This window comes from Manis javanica, chromosome 1 (genome assembly GCF_040802235.1).
Source record: "Manis javanica isolate MJ-LG chromosome 1, MJ_LKY, whole genome shotgun sequence".
NCBI lineage: Eukaryota > Metazoa > Chordata > Mammalia > Pholidota > Manidae > Manis > Manis javanica.
Window position 1 is genome coordinate 71,416,249 of NC_133156.1, and position 24,344 is coordinate 71,440,592.

The 24,344-nt window shown below is 35.6% G+C and overlaps 1 long non-coding RNA gene across 1 annotated transcript in view; it reads left to right on the forward strand.

Annotated features, from left to right (window-relative positions):
* The first annotated feature begins 2,084 nt into the window (after positions 1-2,084).
* LOC118971222 (uncharacterized) overlaps positions 2,085-24,344 on the forward strand; it is a 37,335-nt gene continuing 15,075 nt past the window's right edge. Inside the window, exon 1 of the long non-coding RNA XR_005059564.2 lies at positions 2,085-2,160. This is a non-coding gene — a long non-coding RNA (uncharacterized lncRNA). The remainder of the gene's footprint in view (positions 2,161-24,344) is intronic.

Below are 24,344 nucleotides of genomic sequence, written 5' to 3' on the forward strand. Positions count from 1 at the left end.
TTCCAAAAAGTTTGTTTCCCTTCTACTTTGAATCACCAAGTCATCCTTAAAAGAAAACATATTTATTCTTTACACCTAGTAGAAGGACATTGTGGTAGAGAAAATGATACCCCTACACCCAACGGATAACTACATTTTAATCTCCAGAATCTGTGAATATGTACCTTGCATGGCAAAAGGGACTTTGCAGGTATGATTAAACTAAGGATTTTGAGATGGGAAAATTATCCTAGATTATCTGCCTTATAAGAGGGAGACAGGAGGGCCAGAGTTAAAAGAAGAAGGAAAGAGAGAGATTTGAAGACAGTGTATTGATGGCTTGGTGGTGGAGAAAGGCGTCAGGAGCCAAGGAAGGAGGGCAGCTTCTAGAATGTGGAAAAGGCAAGGAACCTGATTATCCCCTAGGCCCTGGAGAGGAAGCAAAACTATCAACACTTTGATTTTAGCAGTGTAAAATACATTTTGGACTTCTGACCTCCAAGAAAATAGCTTTGTGTTGCTTCAACTACAATATAATGGTAATTTCTTACAGCAGCAGTAGGAATCAAATACAGATATCTTCATAACTCAAGCCTTTACAACTAAAATTAAGGGATGAGTTAAAGTGCTTTGAATGTGTAAAAAAGCAAGGAAATACCCAGAGTATTCCAGTAGTGGAGTGAGTGGTTGTACTTGCTTTAATTGGCGGCTTGAGCTACCTGTGTCCAACGATGGGATTGGCAATGTAACGAAAGGAGACATGTGAGAGCAATTGAATTTCAATTTTCTTTCCTGCCAAGAGTCAATGATTTTTTTTTTATAATTTCACAGTTATGCTCTAAAGGGATTTGCCATGTGGTCTTGGTCAAAAAAGGACTCTTCAAGATGACATTCTGTTACTTCTTATTTTTTCTCCATCTGTATCTTACATAGCAAAATGTGCTCAGGGTACAAGTCAAAACAAAAATTTTTTTTTTTATTCTGAGAGTGTTGAAGTTCAGTCTTCACTCTAAAAATCAAGCTGTTCTTTCTGATTCACATCTAGTGTAACTGATAATAATCACTGAAATTTATAGAAATCAGATGTACCTGGTTTGGATGACATATGTAGCTAAAAAGAGTTTGCTTTTCTATGAGCCTAATTTCACTGTGACAACAGTAGCAATCAGATGATTTGAGGCTCAAAAATAGCCAGAATATGTTCTGGAAATGTTTAAGGAACAAGAGAATAAATAAATATAGAAGTTATAAAGTAAAATCATTAATTCATGCCATCTAGAAGGAGGTTATATTAAGCTGTTAGGAAAAAATGAAATCTATACTAATTTAAAATAAGTACCAATTTTCTCATAGCATATACCATAATTCAAACTAAACTAATACAGTAATACCTTGTAGGAATTTTTAAGTCTACTTTAATAAATGTATATGATATAAAAGATCATATGATAGCTTTTCATAAATTTATTGCTATGATCTTTATATCATTAGATGGTTTTAGAAAATTTTTAATAGCTGATTTATAATGTCCTTTAGGAATTCATTCCCTACTCTTAGACATTAACTTATGCTGCCTACCAAAAGAGGTTAACTCAATCCAGATAAACTCCAGATCAGCCACTGATAATTCTGTTAATGATATCCCAAGTAAGATGGTTTCATTACACCATTACAAAATAATAATAAAAATAATACTTTTGTGAATACTCTTTCCTGTGGCTGCAAAGAAGATTGTAAATGTTGCCTAGGATTTTCAAAGAACTTTGTAAGTGTGGCCTAGGATTTTCAAACCTGAAAAAAAAAAACTGTTTAAAAAGCAAACATTGGATATGAAAGGAGAGGCAAGTAAGATCTAAATAGAGATGATGAGCATGATCACAGCTTTAAGAAATCTGACAGTGGTTTTGGAGATTTATGATCTAACATCCTTCTGCTTCATACTTTATCTCTAAAATGCATTTGGCAGTCAGCACTGCTTCTAATAAATAAATAAACCGAAAAGCAAATAGAAAATGCTCTCCTCAGCCCTGGTGAAAAGCAGGAAGCCTGGCTGTGGCTCCCGAGCTACACCCAGCTGCTCCTGTGAGCCAGCTAATGGTAATGCTCGCGCTGCTCCTGTGTGCTACTTAATAGCAATGCTGGCGTAATCAGCAGCGCAGCACTAGAGAAACGATGCTTATGGTGAGTAGAAAATGATCACTAGAGCTGAGACGCTATTGAGAAACTATTCGATGTGGTGCTGGTGGCCCTTGTTTTGGTGTCTCCTTTATAGCTGCTGCCTGTATACCCAATCCTATCAGTGACTGCGGGTCTGCGCCTGCTTCATGGAGCTTCTGATAGATACTGAAGAAGCTGGTTGTATCATTAAGTCAGAAGCTAGAAAAATAGATACAGACTCTCAAATTTTCATTTTTTTATTTCTGCTCCACAGTCTTTCTACTTGTGTGTCTGTGTGAGGGCAGCTTTCACATCTTTCAGCATCCTTCACTTCCTCTAATTTGGGCAGAAGGAAATATTTCTATTCTTTCTCTTACATTATTACTGAACTTTGCATCCTCGACAAAAGCTATACAACGCCTCAATCGTAACTCTTTACATTGTGTTATGAATTTGATAATGTATGTCTCTCTTCGGGACTCTGAAGTTTGTGAGAAAAAGTATAGCGCTTGATTCATCATTTTTAAATCCAGTGATGAAACTGAGTGTTCTTGAAAAGTTGTTTGAAAGAGAATGGATGGAATATAACCCATTAATACTGTTTCTTTGTGGTCTTTATGATGCTATGATACTGACAGCATTTCAAAATCTCACCTCTTTTTCCTGGAATGGGTGGGTAGATATTATTAGATCCTGAGATCAAGACCAAAAATTTCAATAATGAAGCTGGGACTTAAGTTGCTATCATAAAAATGGAGTTCTTTAGCATTGTGCATCTATGTTAGTGTGTTCTGAAAGAAGACTGTTCAGTCAAGGTTTTAATTATAAGAATGGAAAAAAGACTAATTCTAGCAACAAGGGGATTTATTACAAGGTTATTTATTAGAAAGAATTTGGGGAGCTTCAGAGGCTCAAGGAGAATATTGGGAAACTCACAGAGACTCAGGCAGAAACTGCCAGAGATGAGCATAAACAAGATCCTGCCACTGCTGAGGATCTGCCAGGATGCTGCCACTGGACACCCATGGCCACGCCTGTATATTCCCGCCTCTACCACAGTCTCTGCAAAGTGATCAGACACTCGCTTGTTCCTTTGAATCAAAGTTCGAAAATAACTGTCTAATGGGCTGGACCTGAGTAACATAACATCTACTTTACTGAGTTCACTGATTCTAATGCTAATTCCATCTGGAAATATCCTCACAGACGCAACCAGAGAGAATGTTTCATCTGGACACCCTTTGGCCCAGTCAAGTTGACACACAAAAAATTAACTCACAAATGTAAAAACATGAAAATGCCAAAGTTTTACTGTGACTGAGGTCCTGACCCATTTGAAATCTGCTTCTGTCACTGAAGTATTTCTCTACTCTTGGGACTTTATTACTTTAGGTTTTGTACAACGAAATCATAAAATACACAGAGTAGGAACAAGAATGTGAGTAATTGATGGGTTTAGTTTCAGAGTATTTTTTTTCATTATTTCTCCACATAAAATAGAGGATACCTTCTCATATTTGGGAGTTTTACTTAACATTTTTTTTTTATCATAGGGTTTGAACCCAACATCTCTGCAAGTACTTTCTAACCCACATACATATGCTAATCAAAAAATATGTACAATTACAAAGCTAATTCATGAAAACCTGCCTAGTTCATTATAGAAAGTAGCATTGTTTTAAGATTAGGAATTAAATTGAACTCAACTTTTTAATGACATTTCAAGGATGTCTGTTGGGGAAGAGTTTCTCTGATTAGAGAAAGGTGAGGACATATCAACAACTTTGTGGGAGAGAAGAGAAAGGATTTTTCACGTTCAGCAAAAAGAAACTTAGTCAGGGAGGAAGTATCAAGGGCCAAAAGGAGACTAAGATGTAAATAAATGTATGTGAGATTTTGTGAAGTGTAACTCACTCAACCCAACAAATAAAATGTAGGAAGGGAAAGTGGAGGAAAATGTGGCACATTAGTATATAGCAAGCAGAAAAATCAGCTACATTAGCCACTAATGATCACGATAGACTCAACTATTATTCAGAAAAAGAGATAGAAGCAAGGGAGAAAAATTAGTTTTTCATATGCAAGTACAGGATAACAGGAATCTAGAGGACTTTCCCAAGCTAGATATGTATTAATCAGGCATTTGTGTTGTCCCACATTTATACATTGACATATTCTGAATGCAATTATTGCTCATTAAGAGTTTCTTTAAAAAAAAAAAGGTGGGTAAGAATAATACTAGCTGATCAACCCATCAGAACCTTCATGTTCTAGAATATTCCAAAAGTGCTATCAAGTGTCCACATATAACAAATTAAAACGAGTTGCCTATTTTGGTTTGTTTGTTTCCCTCACTTCATATGGATGGAAAATAAAACATTTCATTATGAGTATTAGTATTCTGGAAAAAAAGAATTGTATAAAATAAACACCTGAAGTTTTATATTTAAAATTTTATCCATCTGAACATAAATCTAGAACTCTCCTGCTTCTGATGCAGTCTCATGCAAAGACAAGTTATTGCCTTAACTTAAAGAGTACAGATAACTAATTTTAAAAAAATTATCTTAAATATTACCATTATAGCCTTTAAAGCAACTTGATGAATATTTTTAAAATGCACTCTTGTCACAGCACAGGTGCTACATTTCAGCCCTTTTTCATTCTCTTCAGATAGATATCTTTGCACAGTGCACAACCTGCATAACAATATTTGACTGCTATTTAAAACTTCATAGAATATTCCCAGGGAAACATTATTTCCCCAATTGAATCATATTAATTCTAATGTCTTCATTTATAAATATGTGTCGATTATCATACACCATTCATAGAGTCAGAGCAAATTAATGCATATTGCAAAGCTCAACACTGAATGTCTTATTTTCTAAAGAAATAATCAAAATAGCTCCCTTTTTAAAGCACTTTCATTGTATGAAGTATTCCAGTAGGCACTATACATACATACTATTTATTTCTCCAAAAAGCCTCTGAGAATGGTAAGCTTTCCTAGCTTGAGAGAAGTTGTGTATGTTCTTTCCTTCTTCAAGGTTGTAACTGTTCTCCACAAATATAGAGGTATTCAGAGATCTCTAGTGATCCACATATATAATTATAACCTATATTTTGATTCAATTTATAAATCGATTTTTGAGGCATGAGTATTTACTACCATATCGCCCTGTTCCTGCATATCTGTGCATCTGTGTCAGAGAGACTGTTCAAACTATGAATGCCTGGAGAAGAACTGGAGATATTATATATTTACATTTTATATTATATACATTTATATATATACATTTCTTTCTCAAAGTTATACATATATATATAATTTTGCTTTTAATTGTCCATTACTTAAATCAAACTAATTATGTAACAAACTGTCTTATTATTTGTTGATCATCAACATACCTTAATTACATAGATTTAGGCAAAGTGCTATTTCCTCTTGGATTACCTTTCTGGTAATCTGTACAGATTCAAAGCCAGGCTTCGAGTATATCTGCGTTTCCGCCCAGTTTCTTCCTCTGTGTTTGCCTGTTGTTTTCTGTCCTTCTGCCCTCCTCACTTTTACACCTTACCCATGTCCTGCTATTAACCTTGAAATAATGTAGGAAATGGAAACCATGAATATCTTGTACCAAGCTCTCCAAATATTTTCATGCTAATGTGCACAGATTTTAATATGATTATTCTAAACAACAGCAACAGCAGGACAGATTTTTTTCAGCTAGAGGTGAGAAGAGAAAGGAGCATATTCAGGTGAGGGGGATAGAGAACTTGGTACCACTTACCAAGTAAAATGAAAGAACTGAAATTTAGAATTCTTACAAAGAGTCTGTATGAATTAATCAATATTTATAAACCAGAATTTCCATGGTCACTAATAGCATTGCAGGTTCTATCACCTTGAATAAAGTACATAACTCGAAAGTAGAACTATGAACAGAGAAGTTACTCTCAGACTTCAAATGGCACTCTTTCACGGCACGTACACTCAGCCTGGTAAGCCACAGAAATCAGGTCTGCTTATTTCACAGAGGGAAAAACAATTGCACCATTATCATCAATGCTGAGCTGTGAGCTTCTAAAACGTAAGTTAGATTTTTTTCCACCTAATGCATTGTCAAAAATACTGCCAGAAACATACTGAACTCAGAATTTTTCATTGCTGGTGATGATGCATGAAGTGGAAAGAGCATAGCCTGATTTTCTAATAAGTGGTTAAGCTTGCACTACTGACTACATTATCACCAAAAAAAGAACTTGATAACTTAGTGAGTATGAAATGAAAGTCACTGATGGGGGAGAAAACTGGAACACTAAGACATGTCAGCTTTACAGAATCAAATTTTTGGAAATACTGTACTTTAAATCAAAGAAAGAAGGTAACATAGGAATGTTTTATAGGAAGTTACTATGATAGCACTTTTGAATAAAATGTATTTTCCTTAAAAATGCTTCCAATGGAAAGTATTTGATATTTTTAAACAAAAAAATTAAGTATAAGCCTCCATAGTCAATTTTCTTGCTGTAAAACACAAAATTGACTTCGATAATAGTAATATTCTAGTGATAAGCAATGATACATCACACAAGAATGGGAAATAGAGAAACGAGAAAATCTGTGCTTGTCTTAAAAATAAGCTGCTATTTTTGGACCAATTTACACACACTTGTATATATATATAATCAAATTGTGTAATAAGCAAAATTTGGTAACATTAGAGTCTTTTAACAACCTTATTATTGGTTCCTGGAGTCCAGGTTGTATAGAATAAGCAGGCATGGGCAGAATAGGTTAGACAAATAGGTGAACCTATTCATCATATGATTTTTCTCAGAATCACTTAAGAATAACTTATTGTATTGGGTAATAGATATAATATTCTATCTCATATAATCCTATTTTAACATACTCATATTATCTCTTTTAAGCCTGCTCTACATTAGAAATATCACTGTATATACTCACAGATTGCCTTTCCATTTCCTGTTATACGTTTACTTTTTCTCTATAGGAAATGGCTACATTATGATTACAAATCAAGTTTAAATCAAGATAGCAAAAGCAACAGTATTCTCCTCTAATTACCTTTCACTAGTTTATCCTGAAGTCTCCTGTTACACATGCACCTTGGGCTGTCGTTTCCTTCTTGTACCTGGGTTGGTGGAGCAAGTCTGAGCTGTGCATGTTGAATTAGTGGAAGAGCAAAACAGACATGGTGCCTAATGACTGCTAATGGTTCTGCGTGGAACTAGTTTGCTTCACAGTTCCTCACATTTCACTGGACAAAGCAAGTCACGTGGCTATTCCTGATATCTATGGGATAGGACCATGACAGAAGGGTTTGGTAGGGAAAAGTTTAAACATTTTGCCCATAATGCAGATTATACCAACACTCAATTTAGTTCAAGTCCTCAAATAGTACTGCCTTTGTCAGCTAATTTAGTATTCACTTTAGAACTTCCTTTCTTTATCTCTACACTAAAACAGTTTCTGCTCAGGTCATTTCAATGTTGGCATTATTTAATGAACACTTCTCGGTCCTTATATTTTGACCTACCAGAAGTACTCAAGTTTCCCACTGAATGTATCCTCCATGCTATGGTTTATACTGATTTGATTATTTAGAGTCATTTATTTCCCCATTCTATACCCAACATGGAAGGGAAAGGTAAAACCAGAGATTTAGCATAAACAGTATTTGTCTGATTCTTGTCCTTTCCCAGTATCTTGGATCTTTTAACTCCCCTTCAAATATCCTCCATTAGTTTTTATAATAAAAGGTTTCTAATGAAACAATATATTAAAACTCTCAAAATTTTACTATAGAATTGAACACAGCATTCATGTAATTAAAATCAGCATTCTCTTAATTCTAATTTCTACTTTAACTGTGATTTTATTCCCCCATTTCATCCTTAATATTAAGTATTTGTTTCCTTTAGAATAGATTAAAATAGTTTTCTGTAACTTAGCTGTATTTTAAGGTTATTAATAAATCATATTTTTCTAATTCATTAAGGTATTGTTTTATTTTTCCTAATTCTCACTCCTTCTGTAAATTGTGGCTTTTTTTGTGTGTGGATTCTTTTTAAAGCTTTTGGAATCGAATGCTTTTCATTTAGTTATGTCCCTTTCTGGGTATTTAAAAAAAAAAAAGGCTGTAAATTTTTTGAGTAGAGCTTTGGCCAGAAACTATAGTTTTTGATATTAAAAACTGGTTAATTTTAAAATCCCAATGGTCACTTCCTCTGAAACTTAAGATTTGTATAGTAGTTAAAAAAATTTAAATGGTTAGATTATTTCTGGTTAATTTTTATTCAGAGTTTGTGGCATTTTGACCATGAAATGTTACCCATATAGTATTTTCTTCTTGGAATTTATTGAGGTTTCCTCTTTGATTAATTATGTAAATATTCCTTGGGCACCAGAAAGGGTATTTAATATCCATCAGTTAAAATGATATTTAATTACCCTGTATATACCTTATATCACATTCATTAATTTATAACCTACTTGATGATTACAGTAGAATATTTATTATGCCTTCAATATGTTGGAAATGTAACAGTGCAGACTGAAGATGATTCAGGCACTGCTTTCACAGTCCTTACTCTTGAAAAATGCACACTATAGTGAAACAAATGACAAGTAATCAGACAAATAACTACAATGAAATGACTATTCTGATATGTGAAATATGGAAATAGAAACACATAGCCCAGGGTTGGGAGACATTGTCTCTCCATCTGGAATAAGTGACATGAGAACTAATAGTTAGGTAAAGATAGTTCTTGCATATCTGCAGTAGAGCACAGCTATGTGAAGCAGTGGAGGCCTGAGATGACATGATACATTTGAATAACAAGTATATATAGGTATATGTATGTATGTGTATATATATATATATTAGGATAGAAACTAGTGGTAGAAGTATGTGGTAAAAAATAATCTCAGAGAAATAACTATATTAACTTTACTACATACCTTTCAATGAGCTTAAAGTAGGTTGGTGAGATGATCAGGTTTTATAGGAAAATAATTAACGTTGAAAGTCAAAAGACTAGAAAAAGAAACACCATTGGGAGGTTATTATAAAAACTCTGGAAATCAATGAAGGCAGACTGAATGAAGTTTTGGCAGTGAGAGTAGAACTTAAAGCACAAATTTGATATTTAAGAGAGATAATAGTAACTGGTGAGCCATTAGAAGTTTGTAAATTTCCCTTAGAAATACTCAATATATTTCAATTTTCATTAATACTATGCATTTTATCTTGTGAATTGCCTGTTTACATTCTTTGCTCATTTTCCTGATTTCTTTATTTGTATTTTTAATTTGCATGATTATTTTGAATACTAAGGAAAGTAATCCTCGCAATGGTATATACATTTCATTATTTTACCTAGCCTGTAAGTTATATTTTGATATTATCTCTGGGAATTTTCCTGCTATATATTTTAAAGCCCCTTCATTCACTCACTCATTCATTCATTTAGAATTTTCTCACTTGATAAAGGAAAGGAAAGGAATAGTCTCAAGAGCATGTACTGAAAGGAGATAAAGATGTAGTTAAATGTAAAAGTATATATAATTTCATTTCATCCTACAACAACCTAGATGTGTATACAAAAGCTTTTCAATTTTGTAGCTTGATAAATGGAGGCACAAAGTTTAAGTAATGTCACTGGGATTTAAAACAATATCTGAGTGGCTTCAAAAGTTCTCTCATTAAACCGTGTTGCCAAATGTTCAATGCTCTCCTCTGAGCCTTTTATTGCATATAATCCAATTTCGTTGGCCTGTCATGTTTTATGAGCAGTGAGAGAATTTAAACAGAGATTATGAAGAGAATTTATATTTTAAATAAAGTACACAAACTCACATCACTCATATTTTATGACTTTTTTAAATACACACAGATATTAGGTGACTACATGCCCACACAACGTTGAGTACACGACCATAAGGTATCTGTATATGACTGAAAATCAATGATTAAATTCATGTAACAGAAATAACAAAAATTATTGTTTATAAGTACTTTGTCAACACAATGTAAAACATTCTGAAAGTAAATTTAGCAAGAATTTTGCCACAAAACAAACAATATTAAGGAAAAGTTCTGTATTTATCTATTAAAAATATGTATTGATAAATGTGTTTACTAGTATGGTGAAGAAATTACAGCGGGATGCCACTTTTCTTCTTGTATCAGAATGAATAAGAATATATAATTATACTAATTACTATTGTGACAGCGGTCCTGTCTTACATCCAGATATTATCTGAGTATGATGGTAAATTGAAGGGGATATTATAACTCTATTTATAGGAAGGCCTGGGAGCCACTCATCTTCTTTGCTCCCCTATCTCTTCCCCTCCCCTGACACAATCCCTTTTGTGATTAGACTCAAGTTGCCTCACCTTGAAATATGCTTTAGCTGCTTTTCTTTCTTTGAATCACCTCCTCAATCCCTGCCAGTGCTTCTCACCTTCCCAAATAAACGATTATACTCAAATCCTTGTCCTAGAATCAGCTTCTAGAGAAACCCAATCTGTTACCAGAAATTTTCCTAAAAATTAGACCTTTAGGACTGAATTATGAAATTATGTTGTTGGGTAGCAACAAGAACCCCATAACTCATTGTAAATTGGATGATACTATTGACATGCTGTGGTATCATTATTACTGTGGTTAATTGGATATGATACAGTTAAAAGGAGAATTATTGGTTTATGAAATCTCTCTAGTATTTAAGAGACATGGTAATAGTAATTTAAATGACTGTAGAATTAAATGGTTACTGAAGGAATAAAGTGCTAGACTCAGCATAGCCAATGGCCAACTTAGGCCACGGTGTGAAAGCAAGAAGACTTATAAGGAGACTCTTGTATTTAGCAGAAGGGTAGATTAGACAGAAAATCAAGCCCAGGACTAATTGCTACAGTAAAAGAATTACAAAAATATCTTAATCCATAGCCTTACCAAGTACTCCTTAGGCTAAAGTCAGGGTCCAACATGGAATTGGTGAGACCCTGAGACTTGGGAAGGAAATATCTGGAAGTGGATTCTAACCTTGAACCTTCTGTTACATTCAACCCTTAAGCATACAAATGTGGCCCACATCCTTTCTAGAGGATGGTAGCTTCCTTTGCCTTAATACCAGTAGGAGAGACCTCTGCAACATCATGACAAGTACATATGATGATTCTCTCAAGACTTTTCCAAAGCAAATTAAGTTAATTTACTTAAGTGATACTACCCAAGTATTATAGCTCTCTTATTAGCATGGCAGCATGCAGAGGCTGGATGGTAAATGGAATCATGGCCCAGTTTCAATTCATATTAAGTTTAGTGTTCATGAATCCACCCTGTAGTTATTTTCGTAAATTCTGAAAACATAATTGCAGTGTATATGTTTAGCAGCTGGCTGAATCCTTATGCTATTCCCTAACTTTTGGATAAAGGCTCTAATTGTAAGAAAAGAGAAAGACCACGGAATTGTCCTTTCCCACCAAGATGAAAAACCAGAAGCAATCCTGCATCCCAAATGCAACAGCAGAGGTCAGTCCCAAGGTCATACTGGTGGTTCCTGTCATAGCCGTTTTCATTCATGTCTGGCCTCTGCAAAAAATCAGATGAATTAGGCAGGTCACAGTGAACTTCCACGAGCTTAACCACTAAAGGGGATCAGCACAATCTCTGACCATCAGTATGTAGCTGTTAGTTTGCCAAATGCTTAATTTTCAACCTTATATGAAAGGAGATTCAGAAATTTAATTTACTTAGAACATTCAATAGGATAAATTCATGGTGTTATCCCAAGATTTTACTAACTCACTTGCTATCATAATAGATCTCAAAAAGAGTTAAATTTTCTGGATATTCTATAGAACATAACTGTAGCCCTCTTTATTAATGACCTCATGTTAATCAGAAATTAGAAGGAAAACGTAATAAGTATTCTGGAAGTCTTGGAAAGACACATGCCAGGACATGAAAAATAAAATCTAAAAATCCAGGGACCAGTCATTGGTGAAGAGTTCAGATAGCCAATGGTCTAAAGAATGCCAGTATATACCCTCTAAAGTGTAAAGCAGGTCATTGCAGCATGTCCCCCCTCTAATTAAGAAAGAACTACAATGCTTGATTGGTATTTTCAGGGTTTTGGAGTCAATGTATATCACACTTGTACATGTTGATTCTGCCCAGTTACCAAAGAACTCATTGAATGATCCAGGGCTAGATTTCAACTAGCCCTGTAGCCATGACTTTAAGCTACCAGATCCTATTAAAAACCTCTAAACATTCAGTAAGGAGGACTAATACAGAAGAAATTATTATAAATTCCTAAATTTAGAGATTCTAAATATTAATCACATAATATTGGCTTTATCTTGATTAAACAAAACACGATATTGCTGTACCAAAGAAGTTCAGTGGAGCCATAAAGAGGAGAACACTTGGGAGAAAATTTTAGGAATCATGATACAAAGTCAAACACAGATGAATTAAAATAATTATAAAACTTTAGGAAACGGTCAGTTCAGGTCAAAAACATCAACATACATTGAACTTAACAAGGATGCTTACAATATGCCCTCAATAATACTTAGCAGAGTCATATGAGAAGAGAAAACAAATACAAATATCCGGGACTACCCAAGCTAGATATTGGCAAGGTGGGGCTGGAGGAAGAACACTAATGGGGGATTTAGGGAAAGTAGAGTTGGAATGACTTGAGTGAAACTTAACTGTTTATCAATTTAGTACCATAACCGTAGGAAAAAAAAAATCACTTCAGTTTTAGAGCATAATTCAGACTGTATATCATTAGTGGAATATTGTTTGAGGATTAAAAGAATTGCAAAAGAATCTTAAACTTATCTCAGTAACTTTATTGTTAGTAAGAACATTGGTTAGTGAAAAGCATAGATATTGGTATTATAATTGTAACAACTGTATTCAAATTACAGGCCAAAGCAACTAAGTGTGTTGATATTAGTGACTGAGATTTTTCATAGAGGAAATTTTAAGAAAAATGCTGAACTTAAGTTAGACATGTTAATATGAATTTAATGATTTTTAAGTCACTGAAAGGTCAAGATGCTCCAATAGCAATAAGTACTCCTAAAATCCAGACACCCAGATCTTCATTTCCATATTCCTGTTTAAATAAGCCAGGGTTCTTGGATATATTCCAGGATTAAAACAGAGAAAACACAACATAAGCCTGGGATTTATGCCATGTAAGAAGGAAACATAATTGGGAAGATTGTCAAAGGGACAAAAAGTCCTCTTGAAAGGGCTCTTGCTGGCCAATTAAAGCATCACAGTGATTGGCACTTGTAGGTAAAACGCTGTATATAAAAACCCATGATACATTGGGACACTAAAAATATAAGAAAAACAAACAGTATTTGTATCCTGCCAGAGATAATGTTTAAAAATGAATGTACAATACAACTCTTTGAAAAAGATTCCAGAAGGAAACTCTCAAAGACTCCCCATTCTTACTGAATTTGTTTATTTCCAATAAACAATACAACCAGAGATCCTTTAATTCATAAGCAAATTAAAAAGCTCTTTTATTCAGGGATGAGGAGACAGTAAATCCATGGCACTGGCAAAAAGGAGAGCACACGTATTCAGAGTTTATTTAGCCATTAAAGTCAAAATGGTGGTCTTTAAATAACAGGACTGGGTGGTCACTTAGGAAGCTGCAAATACGTCATTTACAAGCTTTGCTAAGAAACTGCAGTTTCTTTGTGAGTGTTCTGATTTCCTGTGAGAATAGTCTTTTTAAAAAGCAATTCAGTGCTTCTGACAATGATAGCTTGATAAAATTCCTGTTTTTATGAATTCTTACACAAATAAAATGAATATATTTACATCTGTATTTTCATGAAATCCTATTATTCAAAAGTTATTCCTTTCCCATGTATTTACAGAGACAGATTAGCAAAAACAGGTGAGATAGCAGTAAGAGGCTCACAATGACTAAGTAACTTGCCCGAGGCCAAACTGTTAGCATGAAGCCTAAACTTAAACTCAGACTTTTTCCCTAGATGATTCATCTCAGCACAAAGTATTTCTATGTATATAATCATATCCTATTTAGAAGTTTCAGATTCCTTCTACCTCTGTTCTCCTCACTTCATGGTGCTGGGGTTCTCCAAGACTTGATCAGTGAAATTTCTCTCTTCTCTACCTATGCTACATTTATGCCCTTTATAATCATGTTTCATCTTACGCTTTAGACACATCGATAGGCTGATGACTCCTTAACCTTGACTTCTTTCAGATCATCAGATGTATATTCCAGATGGCTGATGTCTAATAGACATGTCAAACTTACAGGTCTTGAGATGAAATACTGGTAGTCTTCCTCCAAACCAACTCTATCTCAGTTAAATACAGTTCATTCCTTTCACTTGCTAAACAAAACAATTTGGAGTTACTCTTGACTCCTCTCTTTTATAAACTGTCTCCAATTCATGAGCAAATCCTGTTTACTATACTTCTAAAAAAATGTCCAGAACTTCATAACTAGGTAATAGCTTCAGATATTTTCCAGTTTTAGCTATGTGGATTCTGCTGCTTAATATATTGTATATTTTCTAGTTACTAAATTGTTTTTTCATTTCTATTATTACCATTTTTTGTTTCAAATTTGCCTATGAATTACTTTTTTTGATATCATTAATCTACAATTACATGAGCAACATTATGTTTACTAGACTCCCACCATCATCAAGTCCCCCCAAATTAGTCACTGTAAATCAGTGTAAGTTGCTATAGAATCACTACTTGTCTTCTCTGTGTTGTACAGCCCTCCCCGTGCCCCTCCCCACATTATGTGTGCTAATAGTAATGCCCCCTTTTTTCCCTTTATCCCTCCCTTCCCAAACATTCTCCCCAGTCTCTTTCCCTTTGATAACTGTTAGTCCATTCCTGGGTTCTGTGAGTCTGCTGCTGTGTTGTTACTTCAGGGTTTTTTTCTTTGTTCTTATATTCCAAAAATGAATGAAATCATATGGTACTTGTCTTTTTCCACCTGGCTTATTTCACTGAGTTTAACACCGTCTAGCTCCATCCATGTTGTTGCAAATGGTAGCATTTGTTTTCTTCTTATGGCTAAATAATATTCCATTGTGTATATGTACCACATCTTCTTTACCCATTCACCTACTGATGGACACTTAGGTTGCTTCCATTTATTGGCTATTGTAAATAGTGCTGCAATAAACATAGGGGTGCATATGTCTTTTTCAAACTGGGCTACTGCATTCTTAGGGTAAATTTCTAGGACTGGAATTCCTGGGTCAAATAGTATTTCTATTTTGAGTTTTTTGAGGAACCTTCATACTGCTATCCACAATGGTTGGGAGGGTTCTCCTTTCTCCATATCCTCACCAACATTTGTTGTTGTTTGTCTTTTGATTGTGGCCATCCTTACAGGTGTGACATATCTCATTGTGGTTTTAATTTGCATTTCTCTGATGATTAGTGATGTGGAGCATCTTTTCATGTGTTGTTGACCATCTGAATTTCTTCTATGGAGAAGTATCTGTTCAGATCCTGTGCCCATTTTTTAACTGGATTATTTGCTTTTTGTTTGTTGAGGTGTGTGGGCACTTTATATATTTTGGATGTCAACCCTTTATCAGATCTGTCATTTATGAATATATTCTTCGGTTGTAGGATGCCTTTATGTTCTATTGATGGTTTCCTTTGCTGTACAGAGGTTTTCAACTTTATATAGTTCCACTTGTTCATTTTTGCTTTTGTTTCCCTGGCCCATGGAGATATGTTCATGAAGAAGTTGCTTATGTTTCTGTCCAAGAGATTTTTGCCTATGTTTTTTTCTAAGCATTGCATGGTTTCATAACTTATACTCAGGTCTTTGATCCATTTCAAATTTACTTTTATATATGGGGATAGACAATAATCACATTTCATTCTCTTACATGTAGCTGTCCAGTTTTGCCAACACAGCTGTTGAAGAGGCTATCATTTCTCTATTGTATATCCATGGCTCCATCATCATATATTAATTAACCATATATGTTTGGGTTAATATCTGGACTCTCTATTCTGTTCCACTGGTCTATGGGTCTGTTCTTGTGCCAGTACCAAATTTTCTTGAATACTGTGGCTTTGTAGTAGAGCTTGAAGTTGGAAGAGAGATCCCCCCTGTTTTATTCTTCCTTCTCAGGATTGCTTTGGCTATTCTGGGTCTTTTGTGGTTCCATATGAATTTTAAAACTATTTGCTCCACTTGGTTGAACAACACTGTTGGTATTTTGATAGGGATTGCATTGAATCTGTAGATTGCATTAGGCAGGATGGCCATTTTGACAATATTAATTCTTCCTAGCCAAGACTGTGGAATGAGTTTCCATTTGTTAGTGTCCTCTAATTTCTCTTAAGAGTGTCTTATAGTTTTCAAGGCATAGGTCTTTCACTTCCTTGGTTTGATTTATTCCTAGGTATTTTATTGTTTTTTTATTGTTTTTGATGCAATTGTGAATAGAAGTGTTTTCCTGATTTCTCTTTCTGCTAGTTCATCATTAGTATATAGGAATACAGCAGATTTCTGTGTATTAATTTTGTATCCTGCAACTTTGCTTAATTGAGATATTAGTTCTGGTAGTTTTGCAGTGGGGTCTTTGGGGTTTTTATGTACAATATCATGTCATCTGCAAATAGTGACAGTTTGACTTCTTCTTAAACAACCTGGATGCCTTGTATTTATTTGTTTTGTCTGATTGCTGTGGCTAGCACCTCCAGTGCTATGTTGAATAACAATGGGGATAGTGAACACCCCTGTCTTCTTCTAGTCTTAGGTGAAAAGCTTTCAGCTTCTTGCTGTTGAGTATGATGTTGGTTGTGGGCTTGTCATATATGGCCTTTATTACTTGCCCTCTATACCCATTTTGTTAAGAGTTTTTATCATGAATGGATGTTAAATTTTTTGAATACTTTTTCAGCATCTATGGAGATGATCATTTGGTTTTTGTACTTCTTTTTGTTGATGTTGTGGATGATGTTGATGGATTTTCGAATGTTGTACCATCCTTGCATCCCTGAGATGAATCCCACTTGATCATGGTGTATGATCCTCTTGATGTTTCCTTGAATTCAGTTTGCTAATATTTTGTTGAGTATTTTTGCATCTATATTCATTAGGGATATTGGTCTATGGCTTTTTTTTTTTTGGTGGTGTCTTTGCCTGGTTTGAGTATTAGTGTGATACTGGCTTCATAGAATGCATTTGGAAGTATTCCTTCCTTTTCTATTTTTTTGGAAAACATTAAGAAGAATGGATATTATGTCTTCTCTAAATGTCTGTGGTCTATTCTGGAAAATGTTCCATGTGCACTTGAGAAGAATGTGTATCCTGTTGCTTTTGGGTATAGAGTTCCGTAGATGTCTATTAGGTCCATCTGTTCTAGTGTGTTGTTCAGTGCCTCTGTGTCCTTACTTATTTTCTGTCTGGTGGATCTGTCCTTTGGAGTGAGTGGTGTGTTGAAGTCTTCTAGAATGAATTCATTGCATTCTATTTCCTCCTTTAATTCTGTTAGTTTTTGTTTCACATATGTCAGTGCTTCTGTGTTGGGTGCATATATATTTATAATGGTTATATCCTCTTGTTGGACTGACCCCTTTATGTAATGTCCTTCTTTATCTCTTGTTACTTTCTTTATTTTCATGTGCATTTTGTCTGATACAAGTACTGCAATACCTGCTTTTTTCTCACTATTGTTTGCATGAAATATCTTTTTCCATCCCTTCACTTTTAGTCTGTATATGTCATTGCATTTGAGGTGAGTCTCTTGTAAGCAGCATATAGATGGGTCTTGCTTTTTTATCAATTCTATTACTCTGTGTCTTTTGAATGGTGCATTCAGTTCATTACATTTAGGGCAATTATTGGTAGATATGTACTTATTGCCATTGCAAGCTTTGGATTTTTGGTTACCAAAGGTTCAAGGGGTACCTTCTTTACTATCTAACCATCTAACTTAACTCTCTTATTCAGCTATTATAAACACAGTCTGATGATTCTTTATTTCTCTTCCTTCTTATTCTTCTTCCTCCGCTCTTTATATGTTAGGTGTTTTATTCTGTACTCTTGTGTATCCTTTGACTGCTTTTGTGAGTAGTTGATTTTTTTTTTTTGCCTTTAGTCAGTATTTGGTTGATCTTCTTTCTTTGCTGTGATTTTATTTTCTCTGGTGACATCTATTTAGCCTTAGGAATTCTTCCATCTACAGCATTCCCTTTAAAATATCCTTTAGAGGTGGTTTGTGGGAGGCAAATTCCCTGAACTTTTGCTTATCTGGGAATTGTTTAATCCCTTCTTCGTATTTAAATGATAAACATGCTGGATACAGTATTCTTGGTTCAAGGCCCTTCTGTTTCATTGCATTAAATATATCATGCCATTCTCTTCTGACCTGTAAGGTCTCTGTTGAGACCTCTGATGCTAGCCTGATGACTTTTCCTCTGTAGGTGATCTTTTTTCTCTCCCTGCCTACCTTTAATACTTTGTCCTTGTCTTTGATCTTTGCCATTTTAATTATTATATGTCTTGGTGTTGTCCTCTTTGGGTCCCTTGTGTTGGGAGTTCTGTGAGTTTCCACAGTCTGTGAGACTATGTCCTCCCCCAGTTTGGGGAAGTTTTCAGCAATTATTTCTTCAAAGACACTTTCTCTCCCTTTGTCCCTCTCTTCTTCTTTTGGTAACCCTGTAATGCAAATATTGTTCCATTTGATTGGTCCTACAGTTCTCTTAATATTCTTTCATTCCTGGAGATCCTTTTATCTCTCTCTGCCTCAGCTTCTCTGTGTTCCTGTTCTGTGATTTCTATTCCATTAATAGTCTCTTTCACCTCATCCAGTCTGCTCTTAAATCCTTCCAGAGATTATTTCATTTCTGTAATCTCTCTCTGGACTGCATCCCTTAGTTCTTGCATATTTCTCTGCAGCTACATCATCATGGTTATGTCCTTTATTTTGAAATCTTTTTCAGGAATATTGGTTATAGCTATCTCCCCAGGCCCTCTCTCTGGGGTTGTCTGAATGATTCTTGACTGGACCAGATTTTTCTGCCTTTTCATGGTGATAGAGCTGATCATAGGCAAGTGGTGCATGTGTCAGCTGGGAGAACAAAGTGCTTCCTGCTTACTGGTTGCCTTGCCTTTCTCCACTGCCTGTGTTGGTTACCCACCCACATGGAGCAGTCTCTGGGATAATATCCTGAGATTCCATGAGTGGGGCAGCCCTCGGGATAGCCCAGTGCCCTGCAGGGAGTGGCAGGCACACCTGGTGTGTTCTCCTGTGAAAACGGCACCCCTTTGTGCCTTGCTCTGGCTTCCTCTGTCTGTTCCAGGCAGCTACGTGCTGGCGGCAGCTTCTGGGTCTCGCCTCGTTAGCTGCACACCGGGAGGAGACTCTGTGTGGTTGCTGTGGCCAGGGCCGCTCCCCAGCTGCTCCTCTGCTGTGGTGGATCAGCCTGTTTGCTTGCAGCACCAGCTTGAGGGAATGAATGGCAGGCTGTTTATTTCTGTGAGGGGCTTTGGAGCTGGGTTACCTGCCAGGGGATTGGGGTATCTGAAGTTCCTTAGTATTCCCAGCCTGCTGGGCTGAGTGGGCCAGGACAATTCCATCCAGCTGTTAAGCCCCTGTCCCTTTAAGGTTTTCAAAAAGCACCAGCTTTTCTTTTGTCCCAGGGGAGCCAGCTCTGGGAACCCACTCACAGTCTCCGTCTTGGATTTTACTTTTCTGGTTCTCTTATATCTAGTACACCATGCAATGTGTGTCTGTGCTCCCAGTGCAGATTAGTAGGGCTGGTTATTTAGCTGTCCTGTGCTTCCACTCTGATTCTTTTCCTCCCACCGCTGAGCTGGTGTGGGGGTAGTGCTCAGATCCTGCTAGGTCACAGCTTTGTATCTTACCCTTTTCGTATGATGCTGAGTTTTTGCAGATGTAGATGTAGCCTGGCTGTTGTACTGTATCCTCTGGTCTCTCTTTTAGGTGTAGTTGTATTTTCAAAAATGTATATGGTTTTGGGAGGGTATTTCCTCTGCCCTACTCATGCCACCATCTTGAGCCCAAAATCCTTCTATTCATTTCTATTAATCATTTCACTTCTAGCTTATCTTTGTGATTGTTTTTTACTATTTTATATAAAGCTTCCTAAATCATCTAAATTCTTTTTCATTCACCCCTTAGTAGTCTAAATATGATACTTTATTTCTACTCACTGTTACATATGTTACTTTGACAACTCCTATATTTTGTTATTTTTGTGAGCTCATTGCTTTATTTTAATGAAGGAGTCCTACGAGCATAGATGGGGAACATTTTCTTCGAGATAAGATTTGCTTCTTCTTTGGGTATCTGGGAAGCACTACCCACATGGGTGGTGGACTAAGCATTTTCAGGTGAGCACTGGAAGTATCAGCCACATTTTCTCCATCTTCTTTCTGACCCAAAGCTCAGTATGCACATAACTTTTATGCTGTTGACATCCACTGTGCCTCTACTTGCTGCCTGCATCCCTAGCACCAGTTCTCATCTTCTTGTTAGCTCATTTGTTTGGGAGTTGAGTTATTCTTGGAGATCACTATCATAGGAGACCAGCAATGCCTTAAAGAGTGTGTCATAACTATGATCTAGTTTTTTGTTTTTGAAGTTACAGGGTTGCTCATATCATCAATCTATTATAATCCTGGACAAGGAAGAAAAATATATATTTTTTACTTTTATCTTCTTTTTAGAAATGATATAATATTTGGTATGACAGTTGATTTGTGCTTTTCCTCCTGTAGTTCTCCAGATTTTACCTTGTAATTTTCTAGGCTATGCTTTAGGTACATACAAATTTGTGACTGGTATTATCTTCCTTTTAATATTAAGTAAGATCCTTTATACTCTAATTATCTTGCTTAAACTCCACTTTTTCATATAATGCTATTTTTCTTTTGTTTGTCTAGTAAATACTTCTCTACCCTTTAATTTTCATGCTCTTCATATTATTTTATGGTGGATGTGTTTTTCTAATGAGCAAATAGTTACATAATTCTAAGTTTTGTCTTTCTTATTAGTAATTGTGATTTATGTTAATTGGTATTGCTTCTTAGTAGTACTTATTAATATTAATGTTGATGTTAATACTGATGTGTATTTGGTCTTATTTTTGCAACCTGTGTATATACCATGCTGCCTTTGCTTTGTTTACCTTTTACTTTTAATTCATAAGTTCCTCCTTTCTCCCCAATACTCATTTTTAAATGATACATTCTATTTCTAACCTCATTGATTAGCCATAAATATTACCCAACTTAAATATTTTCTGCAAAGTTCAAAGCCAGCCCATAAATATATTTTACCTTCTCTCTACACTTCTCCTTTTTTCATCTTCTTCTGCTACTAAGCCTGTACTTACTTGTATTTATCAACTTGGCTTACCAATTAATTTTCACCACTTCTTGCTATCCAATCCTTTCTTCTGGTTTCATTTTATTTGTTTTTGAAGAATCTCTTTTAATAGTTTTTTCCTTAGATTTCCCACATCTATTAAACTCTATACACATATTTGTTATTTTTACTTTTGAGTGAAAGAGCAGATGGATAGAGAATTCAAGATTTATAACAATTTCCATCTAGCAGTTTAAAAATGTAATTCTATTGTCTTCAGACATTTTTAAATTTTAAATGATATTTTCTATAATTCAGCATTCTTATAAGGTTAGTCCTTAATATTAAGTAGCTTTATTACAATTTAGGAAGATTTAGGAAGTGTATAATTTTTATTCTGCTTGCTTTGTTATATGCTAACAGTACTCTCAGCTTTCTTAAATTCTCAAAAGTTTTAGCCATTATAAATTTGAATTACATCTCTCCCCAATTATCTCTCTGTACTGCCCCTAGAAATTCAAATACTTGTTGAATTTTCTTTCTGTTCTAAAATTCTGAGTGATTTTCTCTTTTATATTACTAATTATATGTTTTCATGTGCCCAGTTTATAATTAGTTTTTCTATTAAAATGTGCTATATTAATAATTGCATTTTAATTACAATATTTTAATTGGTTAACTTTTATATTATGTTACAGATGAATGACTGAATGCTTTTACTCCATACGTCTTGAGTCTGAGACTCCTAGATGTGTATTAACAGATTTTGAGAAAAAATAATGTCTGTCACGTCCACATGTGACTCATTAACCTCCCACCCATGCTTTCCCATGCTCTTTCCACTTGCCTCTGGCCTTCAAGATGGTGAGAAGAGCAATTTTTGAAGCCAAGTACTAAAAATGGAACCACCACCTACAGGTCCAGATCACCAAACTTCTTTTATGTGTCAAAGCCAGAGAAAAACTAAAATTTCCACCCTGTACTGTTAAGTGATAAGGAAATAAGCTTCTCGACTTTTAAGTCAGCAAATCTTAGCTTGAAAGCTCATCTTGCATTGGAATGTTTCTCTTTCCACCAGATCACCCCTCTCTATACAGTAGTGAGATCCTTTCTGAGATCTTCTCATACTACCCCCAGGGATCCACAGTTCACAATGAGGTCATCCAACTATTCAAACACTAAATGACAGTATTTCAGTCTTAAAATCAGTATATGGCTTGGCCAGTATCCAAACTGTACTGCTGCTGCTTTTTACTCCTTCCACCACATGCAAGCAGTTTGTTTTTCCTACAAGTGGGCAAAACTTACCAACTATATTCACATGGCTAGCCTGCCTTTGTGACTCAAGCATGATCTATGCTGTCTGTTCATATGCAAGGGTTGAAATTTTATTTTATTTTTTGGAGATGTTGAGATGTACCGTTATGTAAACTTTATGCATCTCTGCACTTTCAAAGTTTCCCACAGTATACATACTAAGCTTGTACAATAAGAATTGCTAACATTTATGGAAACTTTTCTATACTTCCAACACTTTATATGCACTACCTTATTTAATATTTACAACCACCTATGGGATTGACACTGATGTTCTCCACTTAACAGATGAGGAAACAGACTCAGAGATATAATCATTTTACCCAAGGTCATCTGGCCAACAATCTGTAGAGCCAGGATTTGAATTCAGGTTGCCTGATTCCGAAGCTTATGTTTGTCAAATGAACAAATGGCTGGCTTAGCCATACTTTAACCAGGCATGCCAAGAGCAGGATTCTACCTTTGATGTGGGCAAGCTTCCAGAGACTGAGTGGAAGGACTGCACACCTTGTGGTCACTGCTTGTGACTGAGCTTTACAATGCTTGACTCAGGTGAGGAGAGCATGGTGAGTATTTTCACACAGTATTTTCTGTTTTTACAGAAAGTGCATGATCATGTGTGAAAGCTGTAGTCTCTCTGACTTGTGTCATCTCATCACAGCTGGAGGAGGCCTGGCCACTTGGACCAGGATGTCACAGTCTTGGACCACTTGCCCACCTTTATTTCTAGAACCCAGGTTGCCAAGCATGCTTCATATTATCATGTTCATAATAACCCTGTGAGAGCAGACCAGCTCATCTTGACTCATAAGGCAACTGAGACCATGAGATTAGTAAGTGGACGGCAGAATTGGAAAGCAGGTAATAGCACAAGCTGTAGTATCGAATGAGTTGGGTCCCAGCTCTGACATTTATTAGTTGTGTGACCTTGGGCATTCAGATCACCTCACTGAGTGGCAGTTTCCTCAGCTCTAAAACAGGAGTGATGATGCCTGTTTAATCACTCTTAGGGTGAAAAGATTAAATGAAGTAAGGGAAAGATTAAATGAAGTAAGGTATGAAAATTGTTTGGTCTACTTCTTGGCATTCCAGAAATGGCAGCTGTTATTCAGCAAATATTTATATTGAGCTCCTACAGTGGACTGATCACCAGGTGCTGAGGATACAACGGTCAAAGGCCCCTGTACTCCTGTTGCCACAATCTGAGGAGGTGAGAGCAGAACTAGGAGATATCAGGTGGGGGGAACATTTCAGGTGGAGGGAGCCCCAGGTGCACACAGTGCTCTTTGCCCAACATTTTCTTTTAATTAATTAATCAGTTTGTTTATTTTGATATACAATTCTATGAAGGTTTCACTTAAACATTGTGGTTTCAACATACACCCATATTATCAAGTCCTCCCACACCACACTGTAGTCACAATCAGTGTAAAGATGTTTGGAGTTATTACTT